A 23,045-nucleotide genomic window follows, 5' to 3' on the forward strand; every position below is an offset into this window, starting at 1 on the left:
TTTTCTTCATCTCTCTCATACACCCCAGAATAATTCACTGCTGAGTCACTTTAAAGTTGAAGTAACAAAACATCTGTTTACTCACAGTTTGTAGTTAGATTATAATCAGACAGGCTTATATATACATAATACTATACATTTGGATTATCAGCTCTTTCCATGTGCTACTGTTGTGATATGCTGAATGCCTTCTTGTTCTAGAAATGTGCGCATGCTTTGTGAAGTGAACTCACCACCATTGTCGGTCTGAAGAACCTTTGGTTTTCTTTCAAATTTATTGCTCACCATGGCTACGTATTTCTTCAGCATGTCTGTGACTTGACTTTTTTCTTTCAGCAAATAGGCCACACAGTATCTAGAGAAATCATCCAAGAATATTAGCACAAATCTGTTATTTCCCAATGATGGGATATTAAACGGTCCACATAAGTCACTGTGTATTAAGTCCAGTACTTTATTACTCCTATTTCCTGTGTATGCAGGAAATGAGGGTCTCACACCTTTTTGAGTAACACAGTCTATGCATTTCTCCATTTTACCAGCATCTGCACTTATCTGAATGCCAGTGGCTAGTTGCTTACTGTAAAGATCCTGGATCACCTTAAAATCACGATGTCCCAGGCGGCGGTGCCAGATTTCCAGACTACATTTACCATCATTCTTCCTTACTTGCGCCATATGTGAGGCTTCACCTGAAATGCTCAGTTTATAAACATCATTATGCATAAAAGCTTCAGCATACACTTCATCATTTTTAGAGATTGTGCACTTACTGTTTTCAAAATGAATCGCAAATCCCTTCTTATCTAATGTAGATACACTAAGCATATTGCAAACTGCTTGGGGAATATACAAGACATCACTTACAGGAATTTCTTTAACTTCATTAGACACTTTGCATTTTAAGAATCCAATGCCTTTTGCTTGGATCTGAGTAGTCCCTGCGTTTGCAGTATTAAGAATACCTTCTTCTGGACTCATTTCCTGAAAGAAATCCTTACAATTGGTTAAATGGCATGTGCTCCCCGAATCCAAAATCCAAGTACTTTCATTTGAATTGTTATTTACCATAGTCAAAGATTTTTCTGCCATTAGAAAGCCCTTATGTTTATTATTGTCCTTCATACATTTCCTGGTTTGAAAATTCTTTAGTTCCATTGGCTTAGGTGAGCTAGAGGGAGTGTTTTGTGTTTCCTTACACCATTTAGATACATGTCCCTCCTTTCCACATGAGTAGCAAATCAGCTTGCCCTTGGGTGGAGTTTTCCCATAGCTCCGCCTTCCTCTGTTCTTTGCCAAGAAATTTGTTTCATTTCTCTCTGACTTGCTTTGAGAACACATCTCCTCAGAATCATTTATTATGCATTCCTGCCTTAGTTTTGATGTTGCCTGTTCAAAAGATTGCCCTTCAATGGCTTCATTTACAGACCTAAAAACATCAAACTTCTTTGATAGTGAGGTAAAAAGAAATGCTCTTTTCAATGCATCACACATGGGAATTCCAGAAAGTTCTAACTTTTGAAATGAAGACATAAGATGCATAATGTGATCATTACATTTACTTTTATCCCTTAATTTGGTTTCATTCAACTCTGCTAACCAAATTGGTTGCTGTTTTGCATATGTAGTTGCATACATAGTTCTCAGTTTATATAAAATGTCCTTTGGTGTATCTTTTCCCTCCACTAATATGGCTTGTTTCTCTGAGAGAGCTTCCAAAAACATGCACTTCACATAATAGTTTGCATTGTCCCATTCAGCCATATTTTCAGCTGTTCTGTCTTGGTCTAAGCATATATTTAATCTTTTTGCTCGAAGGAGACATATGAATCTTAGTTCCCACTGCTGATAATTAAATTCAGTTAATTTAGGCACCTTGAGAGAGTAGAAAAATGGTGAATTTCCTCCCTCAGCCATTTTCTTAGCCTTGCCTTCTGTGTGGGGGGGAGAGAGAGACAGACTGAATCTTTCTTTTAAAACTTAAGAGAAAAATGTGGCTTTTTTACTGCCTGGTAATATTTCTCTTCTTTTTCAATTCCTGGCCCTGGGCCCATAACCCTTTTGTTGGATTATTTGTAGTAAATAATTAGCAGATTTTATACACACAGCTTCAGCTTTAGAAATGTTAATTTCTTTTCTTCATCTCTCTCATACACCCCAGAATAATTCACTGCTGAGTCACTTTAAAGTTGAAGTAACAAAACATCTGTTTACTCACAGTTTGTAGTTAGATTATAATCAGACAGGCTTATATATACATAATACTATACATTTGGATTATCAGCTCTTTCCATGTGCTTAGATGGTAATGGATGCTCACACCACCATAGATTCTCTCAGGTTAGGAGAGACCATGAGCTCCATGTGCTGTGTCTAACCCCCCACAGGAAGTTGCATAGCTGTGACCTCTCTAGGAAATTCACATCAGAGGTCACAGAGTAATCACAGAGAAAAAAATTGGTGACAGGCAATGCATGTAAAATACAATACATTCCAACAGGTATGATATTTGAGGCTGGCATAGAGCTGGCAAAAAATATTTAAAAAATTATTTTTTGAGGGTGGGAGGGGGTTAGCGACCACTGGGGGAGTAAGGGGAGGTCAGCCCCGATTCCCTCCGGTGGTCATCTGGTCAGTTCGGGCACCTTTTCGTGGCTTGGTCGTAAGAAGAGAAGGACCAAGCAAAGTCGTCCAAGTGGTCGTCAGGGACGCCCTTTTTTTCCATTATGGGTCGAGGATGCCCATGTGTTAGGCACGCCCAATACTCGCCTTCGCTACGCTTCCGACATGCCCCCGGGAACCTTGGTCGTCCCTGTGACGAAAAGCAGTTGGGGCGCCCAAAATTGGCTTTCGATTATGCCGATTTTGGCGACCCTGGGAGAAGGACACCCATCTCCCGATTTGTGTCGAAAGATGGGCGTCCTTCTCTTTTGAAAATAAGCCTGTAGGTGTGTCCCTAAAAAAAAAAAAAGAATCTGTAAAAACACCTCTGCATTGGAGAAAAACAACTGATTTTGTTTAATCAAGTTTTTTTGAATCAGTTATTTTTCTCCGGTGAGGAGTTTTTTACACTAATTCTTTTTTTCTTAGTCTCCGACATCATTGATAATACTGGGACTCCCTATATGATAGAGGATTATTAATAAGTGATCTGTTGTCCCCTATTGGAATCTTTGAATGTCAATTATGTAATGTTTTATATTATACAGGACCCTTAAGTGAATTGAGTGATTTTTTTGATTGCTAGATTGGTTTGTTTCTGCCATATTATTGATTGTTTTGTTGTTGTTGTTGTTGTTTTGTAAACCACTTAGTTAATTAAGTGGTATATAAAGTTTTTTAAACAAATAAATAAATAATAAGTATCCATCTCAACCACATCACATAATTGTTCCCCTCCCCCCACCCCCAGGGCCTTCTCCCTCCAGCTAGTTTCAACTACCCAGAAAAACCTCCTCCATTATAATTGATAGCATTATTCATCAAATTCTTCTGTGTGGGAATGAAGTCTGGTTCTCTTTAGGATTGAACAGAATCTCAATTTTAACTCTGAACCTCCAGTTTTATAGCACAAACTCTATATTCCCTAACAATGGAGCTATCCCACTTACAATTGCTATATAAAAATACTCAAATTGTCATTATTACCTCAGGAGGAGCACACGCTTCTTCCACTGCCAGGCACATTGTTTAAAGCAGACAGATTTTTGTTGTTTGGTGATTTTACATGATATGGAGGCCACTGGCTCTGGGCATTTTTATTTTGGCTGGCAAGAGCAATCTTTGTTTGCCCTTGCCCAAGAGCCTTACCTCGCCCTTTCATCCCCTCCTCTCCTCTTCATTCCTTCTCCTCTCTTACCCTCTCTAAAGAGTGGATCCAATCAGCCTTCTATACAACTATTTTAGCATGTTCTCAGATCACCGGTACCTCTGATTGGAAGGTGGATGGATGCCTTTCAACCCAGAAGTTGTGGATTTGAAACTTGCTTAAGTTGATTTTTAGTTTTAAGATTCAAACTTTTAGCACTCTTATGTTGAAATAAGGTTTAACAAACATTTTAAGCATTTTCCCTATGGTATTTTTCTAAGCTACAATTTCCATGATTGTTTTAGACACTGATGATGTCTTAGTCATGATGTCAATTTGCCTTTTTAATAGCATTGTTCACTGCCAGTTGTTTTTCACTAACCTCTGCCCCTGCAATCTGTGTAACTGGCAACTGAGGTATTGATTATTTATTGCTAAGGTAAGAAACATGTTTATCATTAAGAGGTCCTTTTACAATGCCGCAGTAGAGCTACCGTGGCGTTGTCATGTGCCAAATCAGGATGACCGCTGGAGCCTGGCGATAGATCCCATCCCCACCACGTGCCATTTCTCTGTTACCACTGAGTTAGTTCGGGAGCCCATACCGTCACCTAAATAGGGGGTGGTAAGGGCTCCCCTCGGAAATGGCTGAAAACAACCTTTTACATCTCCTTGAGCAGGGACTGTCCTTCTATGTTTGAATTGTACAGCGCTGCGTAACCCTGGTAGCGCTTTAGAAATGTTAAATAGTAGTAGTAGTACATCTGCAGTAAAAGAGGGCCTCAGTGTGTGGCAAATCCACACGCTGATGCCACCGCAGGCCCCCTTTTACTGCAACTTGGTAAAAGGGGCCCTAACAGTCTTTTGCTAACATTACATAATAGGTCACTTATCTAAAAGACACAAAGGCAGTTACAGTTGGGCATATGAGCATCTTTATTTGTTATTAATTTCTGAACAGGTGCTTTTCTCACAGTTTAACTCGCAGTCCTGCATTTATGCATATTCAGATGCAGGATTTTACTTGCTATGTGATTCAATGATTTCCTCAGTGTAGATTTAGGTATGGATTCATACACTGAATGTGAATATATCTCTCTATATTGTGGACATATTTTAGATATTTTCCCTGTAGTTTTCATTTGTTCAGTGTTCAAATTATTGTTTAACCCTGTTTGTATGAACTTGGCAATCCACAACTATGAGTTATTTGTTCAGCTTCTTGCTTTTGTAGATCATATTTTTAGCGTTGGAGTATTGGGTTCAGTTTTGGAGGCCACATATTGCTAAGGACATAAAAAGACTTGAAGTGGTTCAGAGAAAAATTACGAAAGTAGTATGGAGTATGCATCACAAGATGTAAGAGGAGACACTTGAGGACCTGAACATTTAGGTGCTCTTTCTTCAAACTGTGACTAATCTGCTCGGTTCAAAAAATACTTGACCTTCCTGCAATTAATATCCTCATTCACTTTCTTATCATTAGTCAGCTATTGCAATGCTCTCTACAAACCTCTTACGGTTAAAGATCTTCACTGCACATAGGAAGTATGATCATGTCACACCACTTCTGAAATCCACACACTAGTTACCGGTATTGCGTCAATTTCAAGATATTGCTCCTGGTCTTTAAGATCTGTTCTTCTGGGGAACCCCAATTTCTTGCTTGTCAGCTGACCCCCCTATTGTCCTTCCAGACCACTTAGGTCATCACAGCAGGGCTTATTTGAAATCCCTTCTTTTCATGCATTCACTCATAGTACCATCCATTGCTCTGGAACAGGTTACCACAATGTCACTAATAGTGCCCTTCTCCAGCAGTTTACCGCTGAACTCAGGACTTTTCTTTTTTCAGATACCTATGGATAGGTCAGCTTCTCTGTGGGTGCAGCGGCAGTGGGCCTGGACTGCACATTCCCCTCCCTGATGTGTTTCCCTCCACCTGATTTAATGTTCATTATTATAGTTCAACCCCTCTTCCTTCGCTATCCTTCCTGTAGCTCTCACTGGCTCGTTTCTTTGATCTCTCCTTTCTTAAAAGTACATCATGTAAGCTGCCTAGATAACCTGATTGATGGGCGGGATAGAAGTCCCTAATAAATGTGGAAACTTGCATATATATCCTGGAGGAAAGGAGAGGCCGGAGTGATATGACACAGACATTCAAGTACTGAAAGGTATTAATCCTCAAGCAAACCTTTTCTAGAGATAGGATGGTGGTAGAACTAGAGGACATGAATTGAGGTTGCAGGGGGGCCAACTCACGAATAATGTCTGGAAGTATTTTTTCACAGAGAGGGTGGTAGATACCTGGAATGCTCTCCTGCAAAAGGGAGTGGAAATGAAAACAGTAACAGAATTTAAAAATGTGTGGGATAAACATAATGGCATTCTGTGTAGAAGGCATGGAACCAGCGGTGATTAGATGGCACCAGTAATTGTGAAGCAAAGCCTGTGCTGGGACTTCTATGGTCTGTGCCCTGATCTTGGCTGGACAGATAGGTCAGTGCCAGGCAGAGTTCTACGGTCTGTGCCATGATCGTGGCTGGACAGATAGATCAGTGCCAGGCAGACTTCTACCGTCTGTGCCATGATCATGGCTGGACAGATTTGAATGGACTGAAATGGAGCTTCAATGACAACTTCAGTAGCTGAACAAGGCCAGTGCTGGGCAGACTTCTATGGTCTATGCACTGAAAATGGCAAGGACAAATCAATATCAAGTATACATATGCAGTATCACATAATACCTTATGTTATGAGTTTATTTTGTTGGGCAGACTGGATGGACTGTACAGGTCTTTCTCTGCCACTATCTACTACGTTACAATGTTTAACATATTTTCTTTTAGATCAAGGTCTGGTTTATTAATCTTGGACATCAAGTTCTTTCTGTGTGCAAAGCTAGTATGTACATTTATTTGAGTAACTAAGACACAATTCATTCTGACATCTAGTGTCCATTTGGGCACATGACGCTATTTCTAAAAGCATTTATTTATCAAATCTACAGGTGTAGTACAGAGAAGTTCTGAGAGAAGAGGACATTTCTCTGAGTAAGTGAACATTATTTTGTTCTGTGCTTTGGTGATTTAGAGATTGGGGATAAAAGAAGAATTTTAGGTTTATTGTTAAAGACAGAATTTTAAAGCAAACCTTATTAACTATCCTCTATACTCTTTTCTCCATAGTTGTAAAACTTGAACTTTCTGTGACAGCTCTAACAGATAGCCTCTAGAAGGTACAGCAGGGTCTAGTTCAGTCTTCATTTAAAAAAGAAAAAGGGTGAAGCAGGATTTATTAATTAGTTTTCATAATAAACAATCCTTTTCCCCATTATTTTAAACTGAAACATTTTTCTAGAGGTAGAAAATTAATTGTAACAGCCAAGAGCATTAAAAAGGATAGTAGCAGGGCTCAAACTTTGTCTTTTAAAAAAAGTTAATTTTTGTTCTTTGGCTGGAGGAGAGGTAGCAGTGCTACTGACCTGAATTAAGTGTTAATTAAGCTACTGTGAGAAAGGTAGAATAAGTTGCAAAAGTTACTAGGACAACTTGATTGCTGTGTTAACTTCAAAGGTCCTGTTTGAAGAAGTCTGCTTAGAATCAAAATTATATAGAGAGGAAAGGTCCCAGGTAACCTTCTTTCTAAGAAGTTCTGAGAGAAGAATACATTTCCCTGTAAGTGAACATTATTTTACACTGTGTTTTGGTGGTTTAAAGATTGGGGATAAAAGGGAAATTGTGGATTTATTGATAAAGACAGTTTGAATTTAAAAAAAGCAAACATTATTAACTAGTCTCTATAGTAAAAAAAAATTGTTTTCCCCATAGTTTTAAAACTTGAGCTTTCTACCACAGCTTTAACAGATCACCTCTAGAAGGCACCTCAAGGTCTAGTTCCCCATGTTAAAACATTATTTTAGTCTTTAAATTCTTCAAGCATAATTAAAACCTGTTTTGTGGATGTGGTGATCACAGTAATCCCTAAACTCAATAAAGTGGTTTAGAGATGTCTTTCCAATTAATGCAGAATTACAGGCTAATTTTGTTGCTGAACTCTGATTATTTATGTGTAGCTGCATTTATATCCACATTTTCAAAACAGGTTTGGTTCAATGTGGCTTACCAGTTAGTTAGTAGGTGTACAGAAATACAGTATTAAGAAGAGGGTACAGCAAGACTTCAGTGATTTGGTTGGTCAGAGTAAGAAAGATTGATAGAATGGTGTGAATCATGGGTGAGGTCATGGAGGATCTCTTAGCGTTCAAACATGTGATTTAGAGACGAGGATCATCGTGCTTGGGGTATGTTGGGCGGCTTTTGGAGGTTTAGATGTCTTAATGTCATGAGTTGATATGGGGGGACTAAGTAGTTGTTTGGGTAGATGCAAGTGGTTCATTGTTTGTCATTTGCGGGTAGGAATTTTTTGAACATGTAAGTCTTAAGGTGTTTCTGAAAGTTAATATGAGGTGTTATTGATCTTAGTGACTTGGGAAAGGAATTCCCCATGTTGGAGCTTTGGTAGGGGAAGCTCGCTGAGTGAACGGACTTGTAAATGAGCTTGTTTTATCTGGGGTAATGGAGGTCCAGATAGTTCCTCATTTCCTTCAGCATGTTCTTTAGTGGTAAGATACTTCTCTGTGGACTATAAACCAGATCATGATGCAGAGTTTGAAAGTTATGTGGGCTTTGATTGGGAGCCAATGTAGTGCTTGCAATAGAGGGCTGGCTCTTTCATATCGTGTCTTCCTGTAGATGAGTTTGACTGCTGTGTTTTGAGCTGTTTGAAGTCTCTTTATGACTTGTTCTTTTCAGCCTGAGTAGATTGCATTGCAGTAATCTATGTGTGTAAGAATTGTGGATTGTACTATAAGTAGGAAGACTTTTGTAGGGAAGTTGTTTCTGATTCTTCTCAGTCTCCACGTCGTGTGGAATGTGTTCCTTACTACCTTCGAGAATTGAGGTCCAAAAGTCAGTTTTTGATCTATGACAACTCCCAGGAGTTTTAGGTTATTTGAGAGCAGGTAGACAGTCCCATCTATGTTGATGTTGGGTAGGATGATTTGATTGTAAGGAGCTGTTGATACCAGGAATTGGGTATGTCTCTATTGAGTTTGAATACAGTGGCCCATTTTTCTAGTGTGTTTAAACCTCTTTTGATATATCACAAAAGAGAAAGAGAGCAATACTACCAAGTAATCAAAAAAAAGAACAAAGCTCTCACAGTAACTGTGGCACAGAAAAAAGGACTTAAATCTATCCCACTAGAGATTCTGTGGAATGTATCTGTTCTAATTTTGAAAATACAACAAGGGAAAAGCCTCAGAATCCCCCATCCTCCAGCCTATACATATTCAAGGCTTCACATTGAGAGCCGTAGTGCTCTTCTAACATTGGAGGGGGTTGTCATCACAGACAGAAAAACCCTTGTCTTTCAAAAGGTAAGGGATTCTAAAAGAATCCACAGAATCAAAAAAGGGGGGATCCATATCAGAACAACTAATAATAACAAGTGGAACTTAACTTTTTAGCATGCAGGTGTAGATAAAGAAGTGTCATGGGTTCCAAACACACCAACTCAGGCCTCAGTTTCGCAAAACAAATCGCTGTATCAAAGCGTGTATTTACCTTCAAAATAATCAAAAATATAAAGTTAAATGAAAACCAAACAAAAACATATCATGTGCATAACTATACAAAAACACAAAAACCATAAGGTGCAGACACACTTTAGTGTAAAAAAGGACCCAGTAGGTTCAGTTAGTAACTGCTATCAAAAGTTTAGGTTTACCTCAGACTTTAAGTTACAATCCAAGATTTTTAAAGCCCGTCTTGCACAGCGGGGCTATCCGAAATCAGTGATTCATGAAGCATATAACAGAGCTCGCTTCACAGATCGGGAATTGCTTTTAACTACTAAACCAGCCTCCGATGCCCCTGAGGACAGCATTACTTGTGTGTTGAGACACGCTCCAGGCATAACTAAAGTACATAAGATCATCAGGAAGCATTGGGAAGTATTGAACTTGACCTCTACTTTTTTCCATTTACTTCTACGTTTTGCATCCACTGGGAATTCTAACTTCAAGGAGCTGATGAGCCCCTCAGATATATCTAGGAATAGGACTTGTCTGGTACCACAGGGTGCTCATCTTAAGTGCACCCAATGTTTCCTCTGTACTAATATTTTGGAACTTAAGGAGTTTTTTATTCATCCAGTTACAAAGAAAAGTTCTTTTTGAAATTTAGAACTACTTGTTTGTCCGAGCATATAATTAATCTTATCATTTGTCCGTGCCCTAAAATCTATATTGGGGAAACTACATGTCCATTGAGACGATGTATGTCGGAACATAAGAGTTGCTTGAAATTACGGAGGGAGGAAGCTCCCATTGTCTCACATTGTCTTCAAATTGATTATGACTTTTCTTCTTTGCAGATCTGTGCTATTGACCATATACCAAAGGATTGCCCTAATAGACTTAGGAAGTTACTCCAACGAGAACAATTTTGGATCTTCTCATTGAACACAGAACAACCTTATGGTTTGAATTTAAAATCAGAATGGCGAATTTTCTTATGAGATATACCTTTAAATATGTCCTCCCCTCCAGGGTATTCTGGTACTTGTAGTAGTTTTTTACTATAGGAAGTGACATCAGAGTTCCAAGCTCTATAACAGAAGGACGCTGCGGTCATTTTGGTGGGGACTAACAAGCAGGAAACAAACCTCTTTTGATGTCATCTGCAATGTCCTTGATGTCTTTATTGAAAGGGAAGAAGATGGTCACATCGTCGGCATAGATGAATGGGTTGAAACCTTGATTTGTTAGTATTTTGGCTAGTGAGGTCATCTTGATGTTGAATAGAATTGGTGAGATGGAGGATTCCTGTGGGACTCCTGAGGATGCTTTCCAGGGGGAGGATAGTTTGTTTTTCATTTTGACTTGGTATGATCTCTTTGTCAGGAATTTCTCGAACTACTTCCGTACTTCCCCGTTTATGCTTATCTTGTCGAGTATTCATATTGAGGTGTGGTGGTTAACCATGTCAAAGGCCGAAGACATGTCGAATTATAGTAGTAGTATGGTTCTGCCGTGGCTAACATCTCTTCTGAAGTTGGTGATGAGAGTGACTAGCATTGTTTTTGTGCTGTGGCGCGATCTGAAGCCTGATTGGGAGTCGTGGAGTACTGAGAATTTGTCTAAATATTCAGTGAGCTGCTTGTAACTATTCATTCAAGTAGTTTGGCAATGAGGGATATGGAGGCCACTGGTCTGTAATTTTTTATGCCGCTCTTGCTTGATTTAGGATTTTTAGAAATGGGTGTTAATATGGTGTTGCCTTTTTCATTGGGGAATAAACTATATGCAAAAATCCTAGCAAAAAGGTTAAAATTAGTAATTAACAAAATTATCTCCCCTAATCAAGTAGCTTTTATGCCAGGCAGACTAATTACAGATAATGTTAGGCTATTCCTCCATTTGTCAGAACTAGCAAAGTAGTGCTCCTCTTCTGTCGTGCTTTCACTCGATGCCAAGAAAGCCTTTGACAGGGTGGAATGGGCTTATTTATTTCATATTCTTCAGTAGTTCAGTACTCATTCCTCCTTTATAGAAAAAGTTAAAGTTTTATACACTAACCCCTCTGCACGCATTTTAGCAAACAATCACCTATCCAAATTCTTTCTGTTACACAGAGGTACTTAGCTTTGGAACTGCTTACTATAGCAATTATATCTCACACACAAATAACAAGACTAACATACAATCAAGTAGACTATAAAATAATGATATATGCCGATGACATTCTCCTCTACATAACTTACCTGGAAACTTCATTACCAAGTCTCTTTTCCCTAACACACACTTTCTCATTATTTTCTGGATATAAAGTTAACCAAACCAAAACTGAAGTCCTTCTTTTAAATTTGGCTGTTTGGCTAAGTATGGTCTCTTCTTAAAATGAGATACCTTGAGATAGTCTATACTCTAATATCCAAGATACAATCACACATAATAGTGAGCTTGTCATTGCTTTTCTTAAAAATCTGACCTCTTCCTGGCATCTCCTTCATTTGTCTTGGTGGGGTAGAATTGAAACAATTAAAATGATGGTCTCACTCAAGATTAATTTTAGCCTGGGCATGATCACTGTTTTATTTTATTCCACTTTTTATAAAAAGATTGAAAAAATGTGGTCTGTATTCGTATGGAAGACCAAACCTGTTAGGATCTCAATGTCAAAACTGAAAGCACCTAAAGATAGATTTGGTGTCATGTTTCCAGACTTTTTACTTTACTTTCATAATAAGCAAAGACATGCCCAAGTCACCAATTTAGAATGGCAAATTAAAGATACAGAACAGAAATACCTCCAAACCAGTGACAATTTTTACCTGACCATAAAGCTTTCATAATGCATTGGTTCTCAAGAAACAGGGACTATACTCTACTTTGGCTACAGTTGGAAAAAGATTTAGTTCAGCCATTTCCTCAGAACTTGGTGTCACTTGCAACATTTCCAAACTCCAAAAGCATCTACTTACTTATTATCAATACACAGTTAAACGTGCTTGAATTGGACACTATCATGGATCACCCCCTAAACCATTCAATCTTTCTCCTCATTGTGGTACAACTCTAAAATAAAAATACATAACACTGACTGACTGACAAAGAAATATGGACTTTTGCTGACATCTACACCTCTACTACCAAAAATATTTTGTCATTTGATCAACTTCAGATGAACTTCTCCTACGGATGGTTGCAGATAAAACAGTCCAATGGTCCAAAATACTAACTTAGTTAAGTCCCTATTCCAACCATAAGTCAACGTATTGACATCTTACTGAGTAACGGGCATATAGCATCATCTCTATATAAATTGCTGCTCTCTCATAAATATAACAACAGTACTTCTTTGCAAAGTCTTTGGGAATTGGACACTGTGATAAATATAGGACATGCCTTGACAGGACCTAGCCACCAGAGGGAGCTCTTATGGTGCAAGACTGCTGTAATGACCGGAAGAGAGCCACTAGAGGCTACTCATGACTAGAAGAAACCAGCTTAGATGGGTAGCGACCACAAGAGCCTCTAATGGTAGAGGCCCTTGTGTTACTTTCAGGTGAATTTTTGAAAGAGAAGGGCACCTATCTTCCGACACAAATCGGGAGATGAGTGTCCTTCTCGCAAGGTCATCCAAATCGGCATAATCGAAAGCCGATTTTGGGCGCCCTCAACTGCTTTCCGTTGCGGGGACGACCAAAGTTCACGGGGGCATGTCGGCAATGTAGCGAAGGAGAGACTGGGGCGTGATTAGGAGATGGGCGTCCTCGGCCGATAATGGAAAAAAGAAGGGCATCCCTGACGAGCACTTGGATGACTTTACTTGGTCCATTTTTTTACATGACCAAGCATCAAAAAGGTGCCCGAACTAACCAGATGATCACCGGAGGGAATCGTAGATCACCTCCCCTTACTCCCCCAGTGGTCACTAACCTCCTCCCACCATAAAAAAAAAAGTTTAAAAATACTTTTTTGCCAGCCTCAAATGCCATACTCAGGTCCATCGCAGCAGTATACAGGTACCTGGAGCAGTTGTAGTGGGTGCAGTGTACTTCAGGCAGGCGGACCCAGGCCCACCCCCCCCCCCCCACCTGTTACAATTGTGGTGGTAAATGTGAGCCCTCCAAAACACACCTGAAACCCACTGTACCCACATGTAGGTGCCCCCCTTCATCCCTAAGGGCTATGGTAGTGGTGTACAGTTGTGGGGAGTGGGTTTTTTTGGGGGGGTTGGGGGGCTCAGCACACAAGGTAAGGTAGCTATGCATCTGGGAGCAATTTCTGAAGTCCACTGCAGTGCCCCCTAGGATGCCCGGTTGGTGTCCTGGCATGTGAGGGGGACCAGTGCACTACGAATGCTGGCTCCTCCCATGAGCAAATGGCTTGGATTTGGTCGTTTTTGAGATGTGCGTCCTCAGTTTCCATTATTGCCGAAAACCAAGGACGACTATCTCAAAAACGACCTAAGGATGACCATCTCTAAGGTCGACCTTAATGTTGAGATTTGGGTGTCTCCGACTGTATTATCGAAACGAAAGATGGACGTCCATCTTGTTTCGATAATACGCGTTGCCCCGCCCCTTCACAGGGCTGTCCTGCGAGGACGCCCTCATGAAAACTTGGGTGCCCCGTTCGATTATGCCCCTCTTTGTATAGCCCTGCCTCAACGATAGCCCAGACATGAATAGATGGGGAGTGGGAGGGGCAGAGGTTACCCTTGTGCAAAGTTGAAAGGGGAGGGCCCATGGCAGAAGGTAGGAATAGTTCTCTTCAGAAGGCAAGCCCATTGGAGAATGTTCTGTACCTTTTCCAGAATATAGGAGGAGCCCAAGTAGGGTGGGGTTAGCAGGAAGCAGCCCTTTAAAAACACCTTTCCTCAAGAAGAGAAGGGGAAAAAGTCCTCCAACAAGAATGAAGGATGCCATGCCAAGTAACATGACTGGGCACCAAAGTAAAGGACCCATATAAATGAGCTGGAAACCCCAGGGCCTGGACCCCAAAGGAAGATCCTAAAGAAAGGCAAGGTACTTACCTGAAGTCTAGAATAATGGGAAGGATAAGGAACTTTGATGTGGTCACAGTGTGTAGATAACACTGTGAGCCTTGAAGTAAGGGTCTGATATCAACAGCTGGGGATGGAGGTCAGGACTGTACAGTAATAGTGGGTGTTAAAAGTCCTGTCCAAGGGGTGGTGGCTGTTGTAGAACTGAGACCCACTTCTCCCAGTGGAGAGCTCCATTGAAGAGAGTGTACTGAATTGCTTAATGAAAGAAGAGTACGTCCTACAGAGTAGTTAGCAGAAGCTAATTGGAGTGGATTTGTATTTAGACTGCTTAATTTGCATATCCTGGGAAGCCAGCTAACTGAGTATTGTATAACTGACCCACACATTTCCCAGCGGAGGGCGCAGTTCAACAGTGCTTGCTAAAGTGTTTTTAGCAAGAAGAATACCCCTTCAGAGTAATTAAAGTATACCTATGAGAAAAGATTTGCCTTCTGAGTGGTTAATTTGCATATCCTGTGAAGCCTGTTTGCCAAGTGGTATTTCCTAGATGGAGTGCCAGGAGAGTAACAGCGCTGTGACCTGTTACCAGGGAAAACTTCAGAGGGAGTTGTTGGACAAAATGTGTTATGATTATTCACCCTGAGTTAAAGGGGAGCCTTAAAAATTGACTTTGAAAGAGGAAATAACACATTTGAAAAAGAATGTATGGATTGTTTTTTGTGTGAAAGACTGCAGGCTCCCTAGTGCTTTCAGTGAAGAAGGAGGGAATGCTATATAGTTATTTTCCATTAAAAGGGAGGTGGAGACTATTGGAGTTTCTACACCATTTTTCTGGATGGAAGAAAGTGTTATTAAGAGGAGCTAAAGATGTTACGTTTGGTTAAAAGGGGAGAACATTGCAACACTAATCACCATATACCAGATTCTCTGCAAGATTCCCTGTGGATGTCATTATTAAAACTCTTCTTAGCTTGCTAAGTACCTAAAATCTATATTTCTAGCTATGTGGATTCTACATAAGCTGCATTTGCAAACTGGAACCATTATACATATGTTGTTTGAATGTGGGTCAATACATACCTTCTGGAATGATATTTCATCGCTTGTATCCAAAATATTCAAATTTAATATTTTTGTTTTTTGTTTTTTTTTGTCTTTATTTTTATATCTAATAAAATATTATGGGGAAAAACATTAAGATGCAGAAAGAGGGATTCTAGCCAGTCTTTTGCACTGAGTGTCACATGTATGATTATCTCCCAGTTGGCAAGATGTTATAAGTGTGTGCTTGATGCAAAGAGCTCCTAGCTCTCAGAGAATGTCCATTTTCTTGAGGTTAGAGTAGCAGACTTGGAGGAGCTGAGGGAGACATAAAGGTACATAGAGGAGGCCTACAGTCTGGCAGCTCCTGTGTTTGCTTGGAGGAGGGAAATCACCTAAAAGGAGATCAACAACCTTGTGAAGTAGGAAGTAATCCTGTAGCCAGCACCTGCCCACCAGGAAATGCAATATCTTCTCATACCAATGATGTGTCTTTTGTAATTTTGTAATTCTGTGTGCAAATTTTAAGAATGCCCCTGACCCGCCTTAACCTCCCATAGCCACGCTCCCTTTGGGGATGATGGCTATAGGATTTAGGCACACATTGTTATAGAATAGCACGTTGCGAGATCTCCACCAAACTCTAAATTGGTGGCCATTACCAGCCAATTATTGCCACTAATTGGCTTTTTAGGCAATTTATTTATTTATTATTACATTTGTACCCCACGCTTTCTCACTCAAAGCAGCGGCTTACATAATAATGATTACAAAGTATTGATAGAGAAAATATAACTTAATTATAACAGAGTAATAGAAGAGGTAGGTAGGTAGAGATGCGGAAGGGTGAAGGGAGTGTAAGAGGTATGAGCAAAGGGGTAGGTGAGCATTGGAGGAGGGGTAGAGGAGGGGGAGGGGTGGGACACGGGAAAAGCATAGGAAAAATTTGGTGGAAGATGTAGTCTGATTGTCATTGTCTTCTGGATATATGTTGGGTAGATGGGTTCATAGGATTAGATTGGGTCATTTGGGTAGGCTTGCTTGAACAGATGGGTTTTTAATGATTTTCGGAAGGGTAGATAGTCAGTGATTGATCGGATGGGTCTGGGGAAAGCATTTAGTTGGGTGCACACCTTAGATGGGAGCCATATACAGAATCTGGGGGTATGTTCAAACTCCTCTTATTGACCTATAAGTGCATTCACTCTGCAGCTCCTCAGTACCTCTCCACTCTCATCTCTCCCTACATTCCTCCCCGGGAACTCCGTTCACTGAGTAAATCTCTCTTATCTGGACCCTTCTCCTCCACTGCTAACTCCAGACTCTGTTCCTTTTATCTTGCTGAACCATATGCCTGGAATAGACTTCCTGAGCTGGTACATCAAGCTCCATCTCTGGCCATCTTCAAATCTAAGCTAAAAGCCCACCTTTTTGATGCTGCTTTTCACTCCTAACCCTTATTCACTTGTTCAGAACCCTTATTTTATCATCCTCACTTTAATATTCCTTTATCTCTTGTTTGTCCTGTTTGTCTGTCCTAATTAGATTGTAAGCTCTGTCGAGCAGGGACTGTCTCTTCATGTTCAAGTGTACAGCGCTGCGTACGTCTAATAGCGCTAGAGAAATGATAAGTAGTAGTAGTGTCTCCAGGAGCTTCTGCCCAGGATGGAAGGGTTAGGACAGCTGTTGTAATTGGTGATTCGATTATTAGGCACGTAGATAGCTGGGTGGCTGGTGGATGTGAGGATTTCCTGGTCACTTGCCTGCCTGGTGCAATGGTGGCAGAACTTATGTGTCATCTAGATAGGATTTTAGATAGTGCTGGAGAGGAGCCAGCTGTCTTGGTACATGTGGATGCCAGTGACATAGGGAAATATGTAAGGGAGGTTCTGGAAGCCAAATTTTAACTCTTAGGTAGAAAGCTGAAATCTGAATCCTCCAGGATAACATTTTCAGAAATGCTGCCCATTCCATGAGCAGGACCCAAGAGGAAAACAGAGCTCCAAAGTCTCAATGTGTGATTGAGGCGAAAGAATGTACTCCACTTTAACCAGGAATAAACCAGGCTGCTCATGCTAACATTTAGAAATGAGGTGGAGCTGATTTTATAATAAAATGGGGGGGGGCAGGAGGGAAGCTCACAAGCATCCAGGAGCTCATGGTTCAATGTGGAAGAGCCGGCCTTAGGCAGGGGTGACAGGGGCGGGCGCACTGGGCCTCATGCTCCCAGGGGCCCCGCAGTGGCCTTGGCATCTCCCTTCCGCTGCTAGTACTGGCGATCTAATTGCTTTTCTTCTCCTCCCCTGAGCCGCAGGGTGCCCTCCCGCCACATACCTGAAGCCACCCCTGGTGGTCTAGTGGATTCTTCGGGGCAGGAAATATCCCCCCCCGTCTTTCCTGCTGACTGTCGCTGACCCTCTTTGTACTGCATCGCCATTTAAAAATGGCTGCAGACTTCTAGTGGCGGCCTTGTGAGACTTCTGCTGAAGTCTTGCGAGGCCACCATTGGAAGTCTCGTCAGCCATTTTAAAGAAGATGCGGCAGCAAGAGGGTCAGTGCCGTCAGAGGGCAGGAAAGACAGGGGATCTGTCCTGCCCCAAAGAATCCTCTAGACCACCAGAGTGGTTTTATATATGTGCCTGGAGGAGTTCAGCCTGCGGCTTGGGGGACTGGCAGAGTGAGGAGATGATGTGGAGGATACTGTAAAAAAAAAAAAAAACATGTAGCCAGATCCCTGTGCACTCAAAAACAAGCAAGCAAACCTATGAGCTGCTGCATCCACGTTGTCTTTATTGTTGGTGGAATTTTTATTTAATCTCACTTAGATTTTCAAACATGCCAGCTTGTACATATAGATTGTACACAGAGGAAATATAATAATGGAATAACTTTTCATAGGTAGAGTAGTAATTTGTTAGAAATCATAATCAGTGTGTCATTTGGAGGGGCTAGTTATAGGGACACCCTAGCACGTGCTATATTCATGCAGAGATTTTTTTTCCTCCTTGTAAAGGGCCACTACAACACATATTATGTTATGAGAATCAGGTGCTCAAAATTCAGGCTTTTTATCTATTTATTTACTTATTTATGGCATTTTATCCCACATTAAACATGAATTAGATTGAAACTTGGGAGCATTTAAAATCTTTTTTTTTTTCTGTTCCTACATCAAAAGAAAAAAAAGATGGCATCTTGGAACTTGCGCTTTTTTGCTTCATGGAATGCAGTGGTACATTATAAAAATGCACTTGCCTTTATTTTTATTACTGCTATTTCACAAAGAAGGTATTGATCATGCAGAACTGTCCAGAATCAGTCTAAATGTGCCAACATTGTCCAGTCCAGCACACTATTAGCAGCCAAATTCATACAAAGTTAATTATGTTCAGTGGAAAATAAATCTATTGGCTCTGGCTGTTTGCTATGTGAATATTCAATCACTGTTTCATTATTGCTACCAAGTATTACATATTAAGGGTATTTGTTTAATTCATTTATCCATATGGTTATGCTTTTTAAACCCAAAGGTTTCCTATGATAGCATTGTGCATAATTTAATTAGTTTTTCTAATCAAGTTTTGCTTGATTTGTCTTTATTTGAAATACAACATTTTAAAACACATCTTGTCAACAGGAGGCAGGGCTAGGTGGGGCGGGGCCCCACCAATCTGGTTTGCATAGGGCCCCACAATTGCTAGGACTGGCCCTGAATGTGGAGTATCCTTGAAGGATACTAGTGAAACGGGACATTTAGGGAATGTCGACAGAGAGGTTTCAATAATGGTGAAAAAAAGCCAGAAGTGTTTAATGGGAGAATAGAGTAATGGATGCAAATTATCCCCATTAACTTCTAAGCAGCTTGTAGATGCAAGGAAAAGCACAGTTTGAAGTATCTATAAACAAATGGTAGAAGCCTAAAAAATAAGTTGTGAGAGTTAGCTATATAGCACTAAATGAAGTGATAGATATAATAGGCATCTCAGAGACCTAGAGGAAGGAGGACAATCAATCAAGGGTATAATCAAGGGTACAAACTGCATCACAGTGATGGAGTTGATCAAATTGAGGGGTGGGGTTATGCTATATCTTAAAGAGGGACTTGAGTCAAACAAAATAAGCATTCTATATGAAACAGATAGCAGCTTTGCATCCTTATCGATAGAAATTACATGTGTTAAGGGAAGGAATATATTACCATCCACTAGGACAGAACAAACAGATAGATGAAGAAATGTTTACAGAAATTAGGAAAGCAGGCAAATTGGGCAACAGCATAATAATGGGTGATTTAAATTATCTCAATATTAACTGGATAAATGTTACATCAGGGAGCACTAGAGAGGTAAAATTCCTATTTCCTAGACGTAATAAATGACTGCTTCTTGGAGCAGCTGGTCCAAGAACGAACAAGAGGGGGAGATATTTTAGATTTAGTCCTTAGTGGAATGCTAAAAGGGGGGGAGGGACTTTGGGAAAACAGGGGGGGGGGGGGAGAAGGGAGGGGGGAGGGGGTTGTTTGGGGAGGTAGGGGAATTTATTAAAAAACTGTATTATGTTGTAGACAAGGTTGATGTTCTTTACTCCTGTTGTGATACAGATTTTAAAATGTGTGTGTACAATATCGTTTAGTGTTTCTTGTACAGGCTACTTTGTCTTTAATAAAAAAGATAAACCATAGTATAAGAGATGAACAGTGTTGGGTCTGCTGGGAAACAGTGATCATAACATGATCAAATTTGAGCTATCTGAAGTGAAGTCGCTAAGGAAATCTATTGTAGCAGCATTTAATTTTCGAAATGGTGACTATTATAAAATGAGGAAAATGGTTAAAAAGAAGCTAAAAGGATTGGCTGCAAAGGTTACGACTTTAAATCAGGCATGGACATTGTTTAAAAATACCATCATGGAAGCCCATACCAGATGTAATCCACGTATTAACAAACATGGAAAGAAGAGCAAATGACAGCCAGCATGGTTAAAAGGTGAAGTGAAAGAGGCTATTAGAGCCAAAAGAACATCCTTTAAAGAATGGAAAAAGAAGGTACATCAGAAGCAGAAAGCCTGTGAGGGAATCTGTTGGACCGTTAGATCATAAAGGAACAAAAGGGGCACTCAAGGAAGTCAAGACCATAGAGGAGAGATTGAATGAATTCTTTGATTTGGTCTTTATGGAAGAAGAATTTACTTGTAATAGAAATGGTTTTCAAGGGTGACGATGCAGAGGAACTGAAAGAAATTTTGGTGAACCTGGAAGATGTACTTAGCCAAATCAATGAGTTAAAGAATGATAAATCACCTGGACCAGATGGCATACACCCCAGGGTACTGAAAGAACCCAAACAAGATACTGCAGATGTGCTGAAAGTGATCTGTAACATGTCATTAAAATCATTCGTTGTACCTGAAGATTGGAGGGTGGCCAATGCAATGCCGATTTGTAAACAAAGGTTCCAGAGGTGATCTGGGAAATTACAAACCGATAAGCCTGGAAACTATTATAAAGAATAAAATTACAAAACACATAGACAATCATGGTTTAATGGGACAGAGTCGGCATAGGATCAGCCAAGGGAAGTTTTGCCTCACCAATTTGCTTCATTACTATGAAGGCATGACTAAACATGTGGATAAAGGTGATCCAGTTGATGTAGTGTATCTTGATTTTCAGAAAGCTTTTGACAAAGTTCCTGAGAAAATTAAAAAGTCATGGGATAGGAGGCAATCCTGCTTATAATCGAAAGAGAAAAATGCCTATATTCCGACTTAAATCGGGACATGGACGTCTTTCTCACGCGGGTGCCCAAATCGGTATAATCGAAAGCCGATTTTGGGCATTTCCAACTGCACTCCGTTGCGGGAACGAATAAAGTTGATGGGGGCGTGTCGGAGGCTTGGTGAAGGCGGGACTGAGGCGTGGTTATCGGCTGAGCAGAGATGTGCGTGCTCGGCCGATAATGGAAAAAAGAAAGGCGTTTTTAGAGAGAATTTAGGTCACTTATGTTGGACCCGTTTTTTTCACGAACAGGTCCCAAAAAAGTGCCCTAAATGACCAGATGACCACCGGAGGGAACCGGGGATGACCTCCCCTGACTCCCCAGTGGTCACTAACCCCCTCTCACCAAAAAAAAAACGAACGTTAAACACTTTTTTTTCCAACTTGTAAGCCAGCCTCAAATGTCATCCCCAGCTCCATGACAGCAGTATGCAGGTCCCTGAAGTAATTTTAGTTTAGTTGGTGCTGCGCAGGACCCATGCAGAGAGGGAAAATCGGAAGAAAAAAAAAAACAAGCAAGTGCAGTCAGGGACGTCTAAATTACCACTATAGTAAAAAAGGGGACTTGAACCAGCAACCTTCTGATTACAAGCTCAGTGCTCTAGCCGATGTCAGCTAAACGAGCTGTGATTGGCTGACAGAAACTTGGAGGGACTTAATGGAAAGGGAAGGACGTCTAAGTAACTGAATAATGTGGTGCACTGGCTAGAGCACTGAGCTTGTAATCAGAAGGTTGCTGGTTTGATTCCCCCTTTTGCTATCGGTTTAATTTGGACGTCCTTGACTGCACTTGCTTGCTTGGTTTTTTTTTTCTTCCGATTTTTCCTCTCTGCATGGGTCCCGTGCAGCACCAACTAAACTAAAATTGCTCTGGGGACCTGCATACTGCTGTCATGGAGCTAGGTATGATATTTGAGGCTGGCATAGAGGCATCTTAGGGGGACCAGTGCACTACAAATGCTGGCCCCTCCCACGACCAAATGCCTTGGATTTGGTCGTTTTTGAGCTGGGCCGCTTCGGTTTCGATTATCGCTAAAAAACAAAAACGCCCAGCTCAAAAAACACCCTAATCCAATGTATTTTCGAAAAAAAAGATGGACGTCCTTTTTTTTTGAAAATACAGTTCGGCCCGCCCCTTCATAGACCCGTTCTCAGAGATGGACGTTCTTACACATAGGCGTTCATGTTTGATTATGCCCCTCAATGTGGATCAGGAATTTGTTATTGGACAGAAAGAGGGTAGGGTTAAACAGCCATTTTTGTCAATAGAGGAGGGTGAATAGTGGAGTGCCACAGGAATCTGTACTGGGACTGGTGCTGTTTAATATATTTATAAATGATCCGGAAATCGGAATTAGAAGTGAGGTGATTAAATTTGAAGAAGACACACAAGTATTCAAGGTTGTCAAAACACATGCGGACTGTGAAAAATTGCAGGAAGACCATAGGAAACTGGAAGACTGGGCATCCAAATGGCAGATGAAATTTAGGGCCTCTGTTACCAAGTTCCATTAGCAATTCCCGTGCAGCAATTCAGACGAAGTCCACTCAAAGTGAATTGGCTTTGTCGGCATTGACATGCCAAGAATCACTAGCGCTGTTTGGTAAAAGAGGCCCTTAATGTGGACAAATGCAAAGTGATTCTCTATGATTCCCTAATGTGTCTGTTCCACGTGAGCCTTATCCTATCGCAGCATCACTTTGTATTTGTTCATACTGGAGTTGGCGAACACCTCTCTGGTACTATTGAGCTTATTTTCGAAAGTGATCGCCAGCCATTTCCCAACATAAATCGGGAGATGGCCGGCGATTTCTTAAAAGCGGCGAAATCGGTATAATG

The 23,045-nt window shown here is 40.7% G+C and overlaps 1 protein-coding gene across 4 annotated transcripts in view; it reads left to right on the plus strand.

The window, feature by feature from the left end:
* Positions 1–23,045, plus strand: part of LOC115466290 (5-beta-cholestane-3-alpha,7-alpha-diol 12-alpha-hydroxylase-like) — a 149,645-nt gene that overhangs the window by 11,125 nt on the left and 115,475 nt on the right. Inside the window, exon 2 of one of the 4 annotated variants that reach the window (XR_003941529.1) lies at positions 6,822–6,861. The exons of 2 other annotated variants lie outside the window; for them this stretch is intronic. The gene's annotated coding sequence lies outside the window, so the exon portion shown is untranslated. Of the gene's footprint in view, positions 1–361; positions 372–6,821; positions 6,862–23,045 lie in introns of those variants that run through there. One more of the 4 variants, XR_003941532.1, reaches the window with a different exon arrangement.

This window comes from Microcaecilia unicolor, chromosome 1 (assembly GCF_901765095.1).
Source record: "Microcaecilia unicolor chromosome 1, aMicUni1.1, whole genome shotgun sequence".
NCBI classification, from domain to species: domain Eukaryota; kingdom Metazoa; phylum Chordata; class Amphibia; order Gymnophiona; family Siphonopidae; genus Microcaecilia; species Microcaecilia unicolor.